The sequence below is a fragment of the Lagopus muta genome, chromosome 2, assembly GCF_023343835.1.
Source record: "Lagopus muta isolate bLagMut1 chromosome 2, bLagMut1 primary, whole genome shotgun sequence".
In the NCBI taxonomy this organism is placed as follows: domain Eukaryota; kingdom Metazoa; phylum Chordata; class Aves; order Galliformes; family Phasianidae; genus Lagopus; species Lagopus muta.
Genome location: NC_064434.1, coordinates 100108981 through 100122024, shown reverse-complemented (window position 1 = coordinate 100122024; position 13044 = coordinate 100108981). Strand labels below are relative to the sequence as shown.

Genomic DNA, 13044 nt, shown 5'->3' with positions numbered 1-13044 from the left:
CTTTAATTAACTTTGCTGTGCTAATATCTAGCCTGCTGTTTAGCTTCACTTTCAAGTCACTGGATGCCATTGCTTTAAAAATTTCTTTTAGTAGGTAAAAAGTCTTTCCTATCAAGCAAATAGATTGCTGGATCTGGTGTGTTGCTGGTGCAGTACAATGGGAGCAAAAGGCACCAATAAGAGCTAAGCCTTGGATTTCTTGAGCCCAGAACAGCCCCAATGTAGGTATGACCCAGGCACCTTGCCCCACATTTAGTGCTACCACCCATCTCGGTGCTTCAAGTCCCTTGGCCATCTTGCATTGTAACTACAGCACAGAAAAACAAGGAGATTTTGTGTTCTATTATCTTAATTAAAAGCCCCACCAAAAAAAAAAAAAAAAAAAGAGAAAAAGAAGAAAAAAAAAGAAGTCCTATAGATTTCAGAAATCACCCTTAGCCAACAAGATGAGAGAACATTCCCCTTGGGCTTGCAGTTTTTAATACAATGGAAATAAATCTCATGTAATGTACCATAACATGACAAGGAAATGGCTTCTTCTTAACAAATACTCATTTGAAACTGTGCCCAAGCCCCATGCATGCGAAGATCTATTTCTTGCAACAGTGTTCCAGCAAAACTGATTACTAATTCCAAAACTCAAATTAAAACTAACAGAGCTTGAAGGCTGGAGCTGACACGCGCTCCCTCTCTTCTGACAAAGAACACGAGCTTTTAGCGCATGTCTGTGCGCGTTTAATTACGTTGCTTAACATATCCGAAATAATTTGGCAACCAGATTGAAGAAAATAATACGTTTAACTACTTCTGGTCTTCCAAGAATCACTTTGTTGGTGTTTGAGCGTACATGTGCACAGAGACACAAGCTCTGTCTCTGATGGGGTCAGTGCTCCCCAGCTAGCACTGTGCCCCCACTTGGCCACCCCTTTCAGAGCAGCCCTGGCCATATATCCTTTTCACTTGGCTCCCAGAGGTGCAACAGAGACAGGGAGATCACAACAGCTTTTAAAACAGAATGTTGCCTGCCTGGTTGGGGAGAACCTTACAGTTACTGAACTCTGAGGCAGAAAGGCTACAAAGGGACAAAACTGTAATGGAATGCTTGGCCTTTGGACTGTTCCCAGTCATGAGACATGCAGAGGGCGGAAACCGACTGGGTAACCCCAAGCACCCACTGTTTTCTGCATTAAACAACTTAAAAACCACCAGCAAAGGGTAAGTCTCTTCACTCTCCTGGATTCATTCACAAAAGATGTCAAACCACTGTTATAATCAGATACTCAGTGGTGGCAAATGCTACTGACAGCTAATTATACTTTGCACAAAGATTTATGTCAGAGTACACGCATTATTTCCTTCAGTGGCTTCTGATAGTTTTCACTGAGTAGGAAGTGGAAATAAGCAATTAGCTTCGTCACTGAGCTATCCACCTTCTCCTCTCCATCCACTTTGTTCAGAACATTTCTGATACATGTTGGCTTGGCTGGGTTTCTGTACTTTAAGATTGCTGTATTTGCATCAAGAATGAAGAAGAATCCCAGGAAGGCTAAAAGGCCATCAGCCGTTCTTCTCCTGTTCCCTCTCAAGCACTCCAAAACGTCAGTGTATAATTTAATCTCACACAGTATTCGATACATGCTACAGTAATGCAAGCCCTCTTTTCCTGTAAGACCCTGTCACTCATGTACTTGGAGTACTGTAAAAACTGCAAGGAATCAGTTCCAAAATGGCCTTATAATGAAGGAAAGTGGGGGTTCATTAGCTCTCCTTGCACTCAGGGAAAAACAAATGAGAGCATGCTGGATCTCGGCAGACTGCCCTCAGTGACAGCCAACTGTACAGGAAGAGCAGGGACCTGAACTTGGGTGTCCCAAACCCTCCGACAGACAGACAGCATACAGCATTAAAAAGCCATGAGCACCACCCCACCTCCCCCAGAAAATTCAAGCCCAAAGCTAGGCACTTTGGCAACCCTCCTAGAGATTGCTTTCCCTGTAGTATCTGATACAACCTTCTGTTCCAACTAGTCTATGAAGTACTTCTTTCTGGCTATTTATTTTCCTACATAGCATAAGGACATTCCAGTTACCTTTTTTTCTGCCTCATTTAGCAGCAGCACACAGTAACCATAGAGTCCTCCTCCTCTGAGGATCTCTGCTCCCACCTGATCCGATTACTTCTGACAACTTGCTGTTTTACTGTTAGGCATTTTGTATGATGGCAAATTCATATTTTTTTTTCTTTCCCTCCATGCAACATTAAAGACAGGGACTCTAATTTATTCTGTCTCCCCAAGACGAATTCCTCTCAGTGTTACTGTGGTACTTTCCAGCACTACTCCTTGCATTTTGCCTGCTTTATCTCATACTAAGTAAAATAGCAAAGTGATGTTTTACCTGCAATGCCTCCAGTGGAACCCTTCAGCCAAATCCAAGAAGGCAACAGATGGGCTGCTGTTATCCCAGTGCTCCTTTATAGGGCAGCTTTTGCCCTGCCCTTAGCAAACACAATCAGGTTGAATTCAAGTTCAAGGCCAAAACCAAACAATACGACACAGGCGTTTCATACAGATACCACATGTATACACACACAAATGCATTTCTTCTGCCAGACACAGTTAAATCTCTGTATGTATAAAAGTTGATAGTCTAGTTTCCCACGGCTTACCGTGGTTTCAGATGCAGCCGTTTTTACAGGAAAACAAGATTCATTTGCATACACGACACTTCCAGGCTATCCTTCTTGTACCAGGAAATGCAGCAGTGACACTGGGCATAGGTTGGGAGGACTCACCAAGAAACACGCTATCAGAGCTGAGGGTGATGATACGTGGAGCCCAGAGTTGAACTCCAGGATCCAACTCAGGATATTCTATGATCCTATGAATTATATGGGAACAGGGAATGTTCTTCATTTTGGGAAGGTGAAACAGAACCTAAAGAAGCCCAAAAGCAGTGGAAATGGCATGCAGAATATCCTCTGAGATGCACTGCTTGGCGGCAATTCTAAATGTATTCCTACATCCTATAAACCCATTTTTGAAGAAAAAGCCTTTGGCATCCTGGTAGACAGCATGTTAAAAGTGAGCCAGCAACGTACTCTTGCAGTAAAGAAAGCCAAGTGCATCCTAAGCTACATGAGCTGGCACATAGCCAGGGATCGAGGGGATCCTTACCCTCTGCACAGCCCTTTTGTGTCCATTCCTGCAGTAGTATGTCCTGTTTGGTGCTACCCAATATAAGACCGGCCCTGACAGCACAGTAAATCCAGCAGAAGCTCAACAGAATGGTCAGAGTGCAGGAGCACATGGCATCAGAGGAGAGGCTAAAAGTCAAGCTGTTCAACTGGGAGAAAGAAACCTTGCAGAAATTGCAGTCAGCTCTTCATAAAGGGCTCCCAGGAAACCAGACTCTTCTTAAAGGGGCAGCAGAAGAGCTGAGAAATGACACCAGCAACAGCAAAGGAAACAACACGTGATAAGAAAGAAACAAAACAAAACAAAACAACTTTGGGATGGTTCAGCCCTGGAAAAGCTGCATGAGGAGGCTGGAGCATCTCCAACCCACGGAGACATTCAGGTAGATGAGGCCATCAGCAATATCTTCCAAATCAGACCTGATTTTGAGCAGAGATGGGACTTGAAGGTCCCTTCTCACATGAATATCCCTCTGTTTCTTCTTCTGAAGCTACAGCTGATTCAATAGCAATGAGCCTGGCTTCGGGTCTGCTTGGTTACCTCCACAAGGAACATAACAGTCCACAGTGGCTGCGAAGGCCACCTAAGGGCCGGCACGATTAGCTCACTGCAAGCACTGTGTTAAGGCATAGCTGAGCTAGCAAGCCCAGGTTATGGCCCAGGTGTATGCACAGCAGGTTAGATAATTAAACCAAGAAATTACCCTCTCTTTTTCAAGCTACCACCACCAATTTGTCAAGAGCAGTTCCTCTGCAGGGAATGTTCCCAAAGCTTAGCTTGGGGCTTAACAGCAAAACATACCAGTATATCATTCCTTCCATAACAACGTCTTGAGTTCAGAAATGCCTTCTGCTTGGACTGCAGTCTCTTTGGGCTGGGATGCCAGCACTTCCTGTAGCAGCTGGTCCACAGGAGCTTGGGAAAAGGAGAAGATGAAAACACTGATGTAAAAGGCTGCACAGCCTCTTCATCAATGCTTCATCAAGGTCTGTGGGTCTCCAGGCTTGGATTTTAAAAGCTGGGCACTGCATCCTGCTTACTCTCATTTTAGGACTCTCATTTCCACGCGAGAGTTCAGCATTCAGCATATTCCAGCAGGAAATGCATCTGTGTAGATCAGAATAAAACTGCTCCTGAGAGTGCAGCTTCACTTTCTCTTTAAGAGCTGCTTTCCACAACCACAACATAAATAAAAGCTGATTGCAACAGAAGCAGAGTGTGAAGATTCTTTTAGTTGCAGGAAATGAGCTTGGGGTGATAAATGCTGGTGTTGCCAGCTCATCTGACATCACTCGCATTGCTAATTGCCTCCTCTCTGGGGAAGCAGCAGGTATGTTCCCCTCCAGGTACGGTGCTTTATTGTCTGGAACCGCTATCTCTGCTTAAATGGTGGATTAACATGATTTAAGAAATATTCATTGCAAAGTTGATTAGAAAGCACCATCACCAAGCTGGCAGGGGGTTTCAGTTATTGCAGCACAGCACCGATTTGAGAGTGTCAGCTTTCCTGCAGAAGGCTGTATTGATGTGTCCATTCTCACAGTGGCTTCGGAGGAAGAGATCCAGAAGGCACAGAGATTTCTGCACGGCAATAAGCCTTTAGATTAGTTGCTCTCCTCCCAAGTGTTTGTGCAGTCCTGCAATAAAATACAGGCATTTGACTGAAAAGCACAGGGCTGTGTGCTGGGAGAGGAGGGCTGTTTTCTGCCAGTGCTACCCTGTTTGATTCTGGCAGATGCAACATTGTGCTGACTTAAGGTTTGCTCTTGCAGAGCAGGGCTGTTAATCCACCTCAGGGTGGCTGTGCAGCTTACTCCATGCATGAGCAGAAGATGGTGAGAGAAACTGGAAACTCAAAGTGCTTCTATATGGACTGTTACCACCCCAGGGCTGCTCAACACACGCCCTAGGTCCTTGCTCTCCATGTAGCTTTCCAGCCACTCTGCCCCAAGCATGTACCAATGCATGGGGTTGTTGTGACCAAAGCACCTGGCCCATGGCCTTCTCAAAGCTCATACAATTGCCCTCAGCCCAGCAATCCAACTTACCCACATCCCTCTGTAGGGCCTCCCTACCCACAGGCAGATCAACACTTCCTCCCAGCTTGGTGCCATCTGCAAACTCACTGAGGGTGCACTTAAAATATTATTTGCAGCCTCTCTGAATCTCTGTGTTTTCTGTCATCTTTCCAAGGGGAAAAAAAGAACAGAATAACTTTGCCCAAGTAATCCTGGAAGCGTTAAGGAAAGCAGCTCTCCTCACACCACCCACACAGCTTACATGCTGAAGGTTTGGTTGCTGTCTTCTGCAACATTCAGACATATGCTTTCAATTCCCATTTCCATTGTTTTTACCCCATGAAGATCACATTTGTTTTTGCAGAGATACTCCTAATTGACTCTATGGTAAATAAAAAGGAGACAGGAGACATTTCCAGGGTAGCCAACTACTTCTTTTTCCCTCAACACTTTGCATTTGTTGCACTCACTTCGATCAGGTGTTCTGCTGCTTTTGTCTGATGGGACTAATGGAAAAATCAATCAGTTTCTTTTATTCATTCATAATTTTGTATATTAGTCAAATGTTATCCTAATTTGCTTCTTCTAGCTAGAAGGCTAGGAAAAATATTATTTATAGAAGATCTTGTTCACTTCGGGTATATGCACTCAAACTTCTCCCCATTCACAAGCACAAGCTTTTAGAACTGTAAAATTATCAGTTAAATCATAATTACCAACTTCTGCATCTTCTTATACCCAGCCCTCACCCACAAGCTGCCCCTTAGTGGAAATTAGCCACGAGCTGCATTATTTTTCCATATTTTTCATACTCACAGATGAATCATTTTGCTTATAAATGAAGTACAACTGCTGCTGAAGTGAAATGTGGTAGCTGTATACCAGTACACAATGAATCAGCACAGTACCACTGCCACTTGGGGAGGGGGATTTGATGTCAAAAGCCTCTCTCTCTGGAGCCATGTTTTCAGGAGAAACATCCATTGACTTGGGAAGTACAGTAGGAGTTCTTGAAGAATGAAAATAACAAACAAAGAAACAGAAAGCAGGCAGCCTGCTACAAATTCTGATGTTAGCTCTACAATTGGTTAGATAATTCCTAGTGGACTGTTCTTCCTTCAGAAAATGCCGGTCTGTCAAGCACAAAAGCCACTACCGATGAGTTTTCACCACGAGCAAGGCAAAATACATTTCAATAACACCACCAGGCTCCAGTTTGATTTTGGAATGGTCTCATTTTTTTTGGTTTATGGAAAAGAAAAACATAACTTTATCATTATTATGCAACAGATTGAACATTTTGCAGTGTAAAAATCTGTTAGAACCAGACCTTTGTGGAGGGCCATCAACATGAAGTTCTTGTTTCCAGCAGCACATTAGCCCTTGTTGGGCAGTTCTGCATCCAGCCCTTCTAAAAGCCCTGTTGGCATCAGATAATGTGTTCTACACTTTGTTTGTGTCTTGGTGTGAACTGACTGCAATGGTTTCTGAAAAACAAACAAATGTGAAACATTTCTGCCACGCTCTAATGAAAAATCCTTGATCTGCAGATAATAAGCAGATAGCTCACTAGAGGCTTTTGTGGTTCACAGTCTTTGCCTCAAGTCTTTGCTGATGAGATGGGCATATTGCACAGCAGAGCTCCTTCTTACTTGGCACCTGGCCATCTGTCACATGTCAGCAAGGACGTGCTGTCTGCATTTTAGGTAGGCAACTTGCTGTTTACCATTCCTCCTTGCTCCCACAAGAAATCCCATGCCTGCAGATAGAGAAAGCTGCAATTTGAGGAGAGCCAGATAGCCGTCCCTGTATTCTGTGTTCTTCAGCAAACACCCCAAACCTGACACTGTGCTTAGTATCCAAACCAGAGCAGGAGAAGGGGAGGGAGCTAGAGCTAACCGGGGGAAAATCTTAATACTGTCAACCCTGAAATTAAGACCATGATGTGTCTGGAAGTCAGACATACAGTCATTTCCTTGTTCTGCTGCTACTACAGCCTTCTGAGAATGAAGGAGTGCTTGCTTTGGACCTGCTTTCACTAAAGACCTATTGAGCCTTCAAGAACAATCTTGGCCGTGAAAAGAGCCACCTCATGACTTTCTTAACAACATGATGACTTTCAGCATCATAGGGTTGGGCAGTCTTAAAAATAAACAAATAAACATTACTGGCCTGGGTATAGTCACACTTTCTCATCTGGCTACAAAGTCATAAGGATATCTCTGAGCTTACTCATCTGATACTAAATAAAAACCAAGATCCCACCCACAAAGAAGGCAACTCTGCTTATTCTTCATAGAATCACAGAATGGCTTGGGTTGGAGGGACCCTAAAGCCCACCCAGCCCCAACCCCAACCATGGGCAGGGCTGCCCCCCACCAGCTCAGGCTGCCCAGAGCCCATCCAACCTGGCCTTGGGCACCTCCAGGGATGGGGCACCACAGCTCTGAGCAGCAGTGCAGGGCCTCACCACCCTTTGAGTAAAGACTTTCTGTGCTGAATTTTCCCTCTGCTCAGTAGCGTTACTTCAGATCAAAACAATGGAGAATTTCACCCCTTATCTGAAATTCAAAAGGAAAAGGGAAAAAAAGCTCCAGAAATGTGGGTTCCTCTAGCAAAATAAACGGGGTTTTTAATTTTGTTTTTTGTTTTTATTTTTTTGGCTGAGGGCTTTGAAAAGGAAAGGTTTGTGTGTTCACTCTTATTTTCCAGCCTGTTGCCACACGCCTGGCTGACGTGCCAGTTCCCATGCCAGCTCATTACTGAAACGCCTTTCCTGCACACTACATGCAAGAGCGGCTTTGGAGCAGCTCCAGCTCTGAGCTCTTATTTTCAGGTCAAAAGCCTCTTCTTAGAGCTGTGCAGCATACTTTGATAACACAGGTCTGCACTCTTGGCTCTGCTCTATCAGCAAAGAACAATGAGGACTGGTACTGTATCCGAGTTATTAATTAAATACCTTAAATAAATAGATAAGCCATTTAACTAGGGCTCAGCACGACAGATAAGCCATTTAACTAGGGCTTAATGCATGTAAAGAGAACAGGATTCCACTACAGAGAACAACGTATGGTCCCTAGTGAACACTTCTGATACTTTTCATTGACATTTCAACTGATTCTCCTTCTTGGTTACCTATATTACGTAGTGGATTAAGGAAACTCACCACAGATTACATTGATCTTTTCCAACCTAACCATTGTATTTCTAAACACCCACTTCTTCTCTGTGAAGGAGAATGGGGAGGACTAAAGCCTATTAAAGTCACAGTCAAGCATGTGGGTAAGTCAGAAATAGAAACAGGGTGAAAATACAGTACACTGATATAAAAGAGGGCTGAAGATGGAGCAAGAGCTGGGTGAGGAACCATTCCTCACAGCCCAACCTGAGGAGAAGGCCTTATTTCTCCCACTTGTCTCATTTCTGCCAGCTACTCTAATGCCAGTAAGCCACGCAGAGATGCAGAAAGGGAACGAATATGGAGCAGAACTCAACAAAGCAGTTATTGTGACTCTCCAACGGAAAAGAAGAGGCAGCTCCATCAGAGCACTTCCCAGGGGCAAATCAAGGACAAACTTACCACAGTGGACCAAAAAGGCTTTGAATCAAAGAGTTTCCTCCCTGGAGCCAGAAAGCTGAGATACTGTATTTAGATGCCAACTGGTGCTGAGATCTGTACGTGTTGTCAGGTTTTATTCCTTAATGTGGGATGAGACCATAAGGCAATACTGATCTCCTCATTTACTGCATCGAAGAGGAAACTCTGTATAGGCATGTGTGATGTACTGAAAGGGAGACTAAGCTATTTCTCTCCCACAGCCTGTATTCCAGTTGCTGTGCTTGTTGCAGGCCTCTGTCGTCATTAGCTGGAGAATCAAAATATAATATACTCGACCCAATATATCCTAGTGAGTAACAGAGAAAGGTACTGGGGAGAAAATACTGCAGGCTGTGATGGATTGAATTCCTGAAACAAAGAATTACCTTCCCCTTCTCTCCTCCCTTTCCATATTCCTGCCAAAGCACTGGGGATATTCCTATTAAGCATACAACAGAGAGCATTGCAGCATCACACAAGTCAAGAAGATGGGTTTCATACTGAATAACCAGACTGCCAAAGAGAAAGAAGAGACTTTGCTAGGAGAAACATATTGAAAGTGATATAGTACAGCAAGCCCATCCTGCAGTTTATTTGGGGCTGCAGGCTTCTATTTATTATGTGTGTACTGTGCCTCATGCAATAAGACTTTGATCCCTGAGTAGAGCTTCTAGGTACTCTGTAATCCAAACAGTAATAACAAACAATTATTCCATGTCAGAGTGATGAATGATTAAGAACATTTACTGTGTTTTAACAATCAGGTATGTAAGAAACACAGGGAAATTGCAGAACTGTTAATCTTTAATTGTTTGTTTTTTGTTTTTTGGGTTTTTTTTTTGCTTTTCTTTTTTTAATAAACTGGGCTGGCTTAATAAATCTCTAGGAATTTCATTAATGTTTGCAGCTCTGAGGAGAAAAGCCAAGTCATTATCATAAAAAATGCTTTATGCAGATTTCTATGTACTTTGTTGTACTTGCTGTGTTATCAGGCCTGCAAAACATGCCTCAGAGCTACAGTGCAGGTATACCATCATATTTATTCACTTATTTCTATTTCCCCTACTTTCAAGCATGCACCCTTTGCCCTTTTTGCCACTGGTGGTGGTTTGGAGGTGAGTTAGACCCTGTAATGGCATTCATCAGTGAGCAGTAAGTGAAAAGCGGAGAGCAACGACTGTTCCCCACCAGTTGACACCTTTGCTTTGCCAGGAGTTTGAGCTGCGTGCTTCATGCCTGTTGTGCATTTGTGCTCCACAAAGCGACAGAAAGAGAGAATTTTGCCAGAGGAAACATTCACAGAGAGACTATTTAAAGTGAAATTGGAAACCATTTTGCTGGAAAATGAATTCCAATCTATGTATCAAGAGTCCACCTCAAATATCTGCAAGTTTTGCTTCTCTAATCAGGGAGGAGTGCGAGGCCTGGATTTCCAAACAAAACCATGCGCAACTGCCTCTGCTCCTCAGGATCTAACCCAAAGGCCACAGACGTGGCTAATTCAACAACTCCAGTGGACCTTGAAGAACATCTCTGGGGTGAGACAGAGGCTAGTGTGCCTGGGGCCAAACCTCATGCAAGCACCAAGCCTTCATCCCTGCTATTGAATACAACAGGAGACATGAGGGGCCTAAATCTGTTCCTAATGCAAAGTAACAAGGCACAGTTTGAGCCCACACCACAAAGCTTTCTCCCCATCCCCACCTCAAAAAGGCATTTTGATCCAGGCTGCCAGGGTACAGGCACCTGCAAATGATCATCTGGTAAATAATAATGTTTCTTCACTAACCAGGAAAAAGGATCTTTTTGGATAGGTCAACTTCTGTTTCAGACCCCAAGAAAGCCCTAAATGCCTGAAAGTTTCCCCATTTGCTTTCTTCAACCATACAAATAAAAACCTACTGAGAAGGGCTTTGTTGGCTTAACTACTACTGAGCTCTAACGCAGCATCTCTCAGTCTCAGAGCCATGGAGATTGGAAGGGACCTCTGGGGAAGGCAGGGGTTGGACTTATTGATCCTTGTGTTCCCTTCCAACTAAGGGTATTCTATGGTTAAGTCCATATTAACAAGTCTAGCACAAGTTGTCTCCCTGCCAGCCTGGCACTGCTTTTTCCACTTTCTCCACTTCCCTCTGACTCCTCCCTAATGCCTGCCTTCCCTCTTGCATCTGTGCAAAGCCACAGAATCATAACATCCTTGAAGTTGGAAAAGACCATCAAGATCACCAAGTCCTATGTCCAACCGAGTCCCAGCACTAAACAATTTAGCTCTATGTCCAAGCATCTCTTCCATGCCTTCAGGCATCAAGACTCCACTACTTCCCTAGGCAGCCCACTGCAATGCTTGACCACTTCTCTTTGAATAAATTTTTCCTAATATCTAATCTAAGCCTCCCCTGGCACAGTGAGACCATTTCCTCACATCTAATCTCTTATTACTTGAGAAAAGAGGGCACTTACCTCACTACAACCTCCTTTCAGGCAGTTGTAGAGAGCAATGAGGTCTTTCCTCAGCCTCTTCTCCTGACTAAACAGCCCAGACCCGTCAGCCTATCTTTACAAGTCATCTTTTCCAGTCCCTTAACCAGCCTCACTGCTCTTGTCTCCATATACTCAAGCAACTCAATATCTTCCTTCCAGTGAGGGGTCCCAAAACGAACACACTACTCAAGATGTGGTGTCACCAGTGCCAATTACAGAGGGACAACCGCCTCCCTGCTCCTGCTTACTGCACTGTTGCTGATACAAGCCAGGATGCTTTTCTGGCCACCTGAGCACACTGCTGGCTCATGTTCAGCCAGCTGTATCAAAAGTGCTCGAAGAGCAAATATTTGCTAAGATTGGGTCCACTGAGTCTACCTGCTTATTATTACCAGGTGTTGTGTTCCTCCTCTACAGCATCCATATTATCGTGTCTGATTGTCACGAAAGCACAGAGAAGTCAACAGGTTTTGCTGTGAACCTTTACTGTAGGTATCAAAGACTAAGCTCTGTTCCCAAGAAGGAACTACTGCAAAACCCAGAAAGCCTCATTAGCACTGAAATCAAATGCCAGGCCTGAGCTTGAGAGTGGATTTGACTCACACACAGATCTGTTTAACCTTAATACAGTAAAACACTTGACAAATAGCTCCAAGCAGCCTTGTGGCCGTGCCCTGCTCTCTAGCTTATGGGACATATTGCCCCAAAGTCACACCAGCACATGAGATTTCACTATAAGCTCTGAATTCCTTCCTTGCAAATAACCAGGCATTTCCCATTGATTTTGCTATCCCTTTCCTCAGTGAGTAAGAGGATGTAACACCCAGAGTCTACGAGTATTTGTCGCAATGGCAACAGCAGGACAATTCAGGGAGTATCCTGGTTTGAAAGACAGGTGAATGGGAAAAAGCTTGTTTTTTTTCCAGGTTCAGGCTACTTTCCCATTACTTTTCTACAAATATGCTTCTAAATAATTTTACTGGCAGGAATATATTCAGAAATAGCATTCTGGACAAACTTTGCAGTCACAGAAAACAGACTTATCACTGTGTAATAATGAATTTCTACAACTTTGAGGGGAAAAAAAGAAAAATCACACAGTTTTCCTGCACAAACAGATTATGTTCTACCCAGTGCTGTGTCTGGTCTGTTAGCCTGCTAACCAGATGCAGAAAACTTCAGCAGTAATGGTACTTACTGAAAAAGGCATCAATCTCAAAACAAATCATCCCACTCCATCCAATTAATTTTCTGGGAAAAGCAAAGAAATAACATAACAGATGCCGATGACTTGGTGTAGGACAATTCTGCAAGATATTCAGATACAGATGGGCAGTGAGCGAATTAAAAAACTACCTGTGTGATAAGAAGCTGAAGGAAAGTCTATTGCTACAGTTTGACAATAAGCAGCCCACAAATGTTTCTTCCTAATTTTGGATTGTATTCTTCGGGCACAGGCCAACTACCAAGGATTTTAATGACTTCTTATTTTCAGTAGCACAAAACATTTACAGGTCAAACTTGTTTCAGTCAGAAAATGGAAGCATATTGAGTGGCTTAATGCATTCGGACCAGCTAATCAATGCATCAGCACAACTAAGATTTTGAATCTCAAATACCTTCCTCGGAGCTGCTCATGGACTGAAAAATTCATAAATCAGAAACGAGTAATGGCTGTATTCAGCAAATAATTTCAGACAGCAAATACAGCGGAGAAGCACTCAATCTGTCTGTAGGAAGATCAGAAATGA

The 13044-nt window shown here is 43.6% G+C and overlaps 1 protein-coding gene across 11 annotated transcripts in view; it reads right to left on the bottom strand.

Annotated features, from left to right (window-relative positions):
- The window catches only part of LOC125689259 (calpain-13-like), a 51748-nt gene that overhangs the window by 32540 nt on the left and 6164 nt on the right, over positions 1–13044 (bottom strand). The window contains exons 1-2 of one of the 11 annotated variants that reach the window (XM_048936212.1): positions 3176–4252; positions 2397–2496 (exon numbers count right to left, since the gene is read on the bottom strand). The exons of 9 other annotated variants lie outside the window; for them this stretch is intronic. The gene's annotated coding sequence lies outside the window, so the exon portion shown is untranslated. Of the gene's footprint in view, positions 1–2089; positions 4253–13044 lie in introns of those variants that run through there. One more of the 11 variants, XM_048936213.1, reaches the window with a different exon arrangement.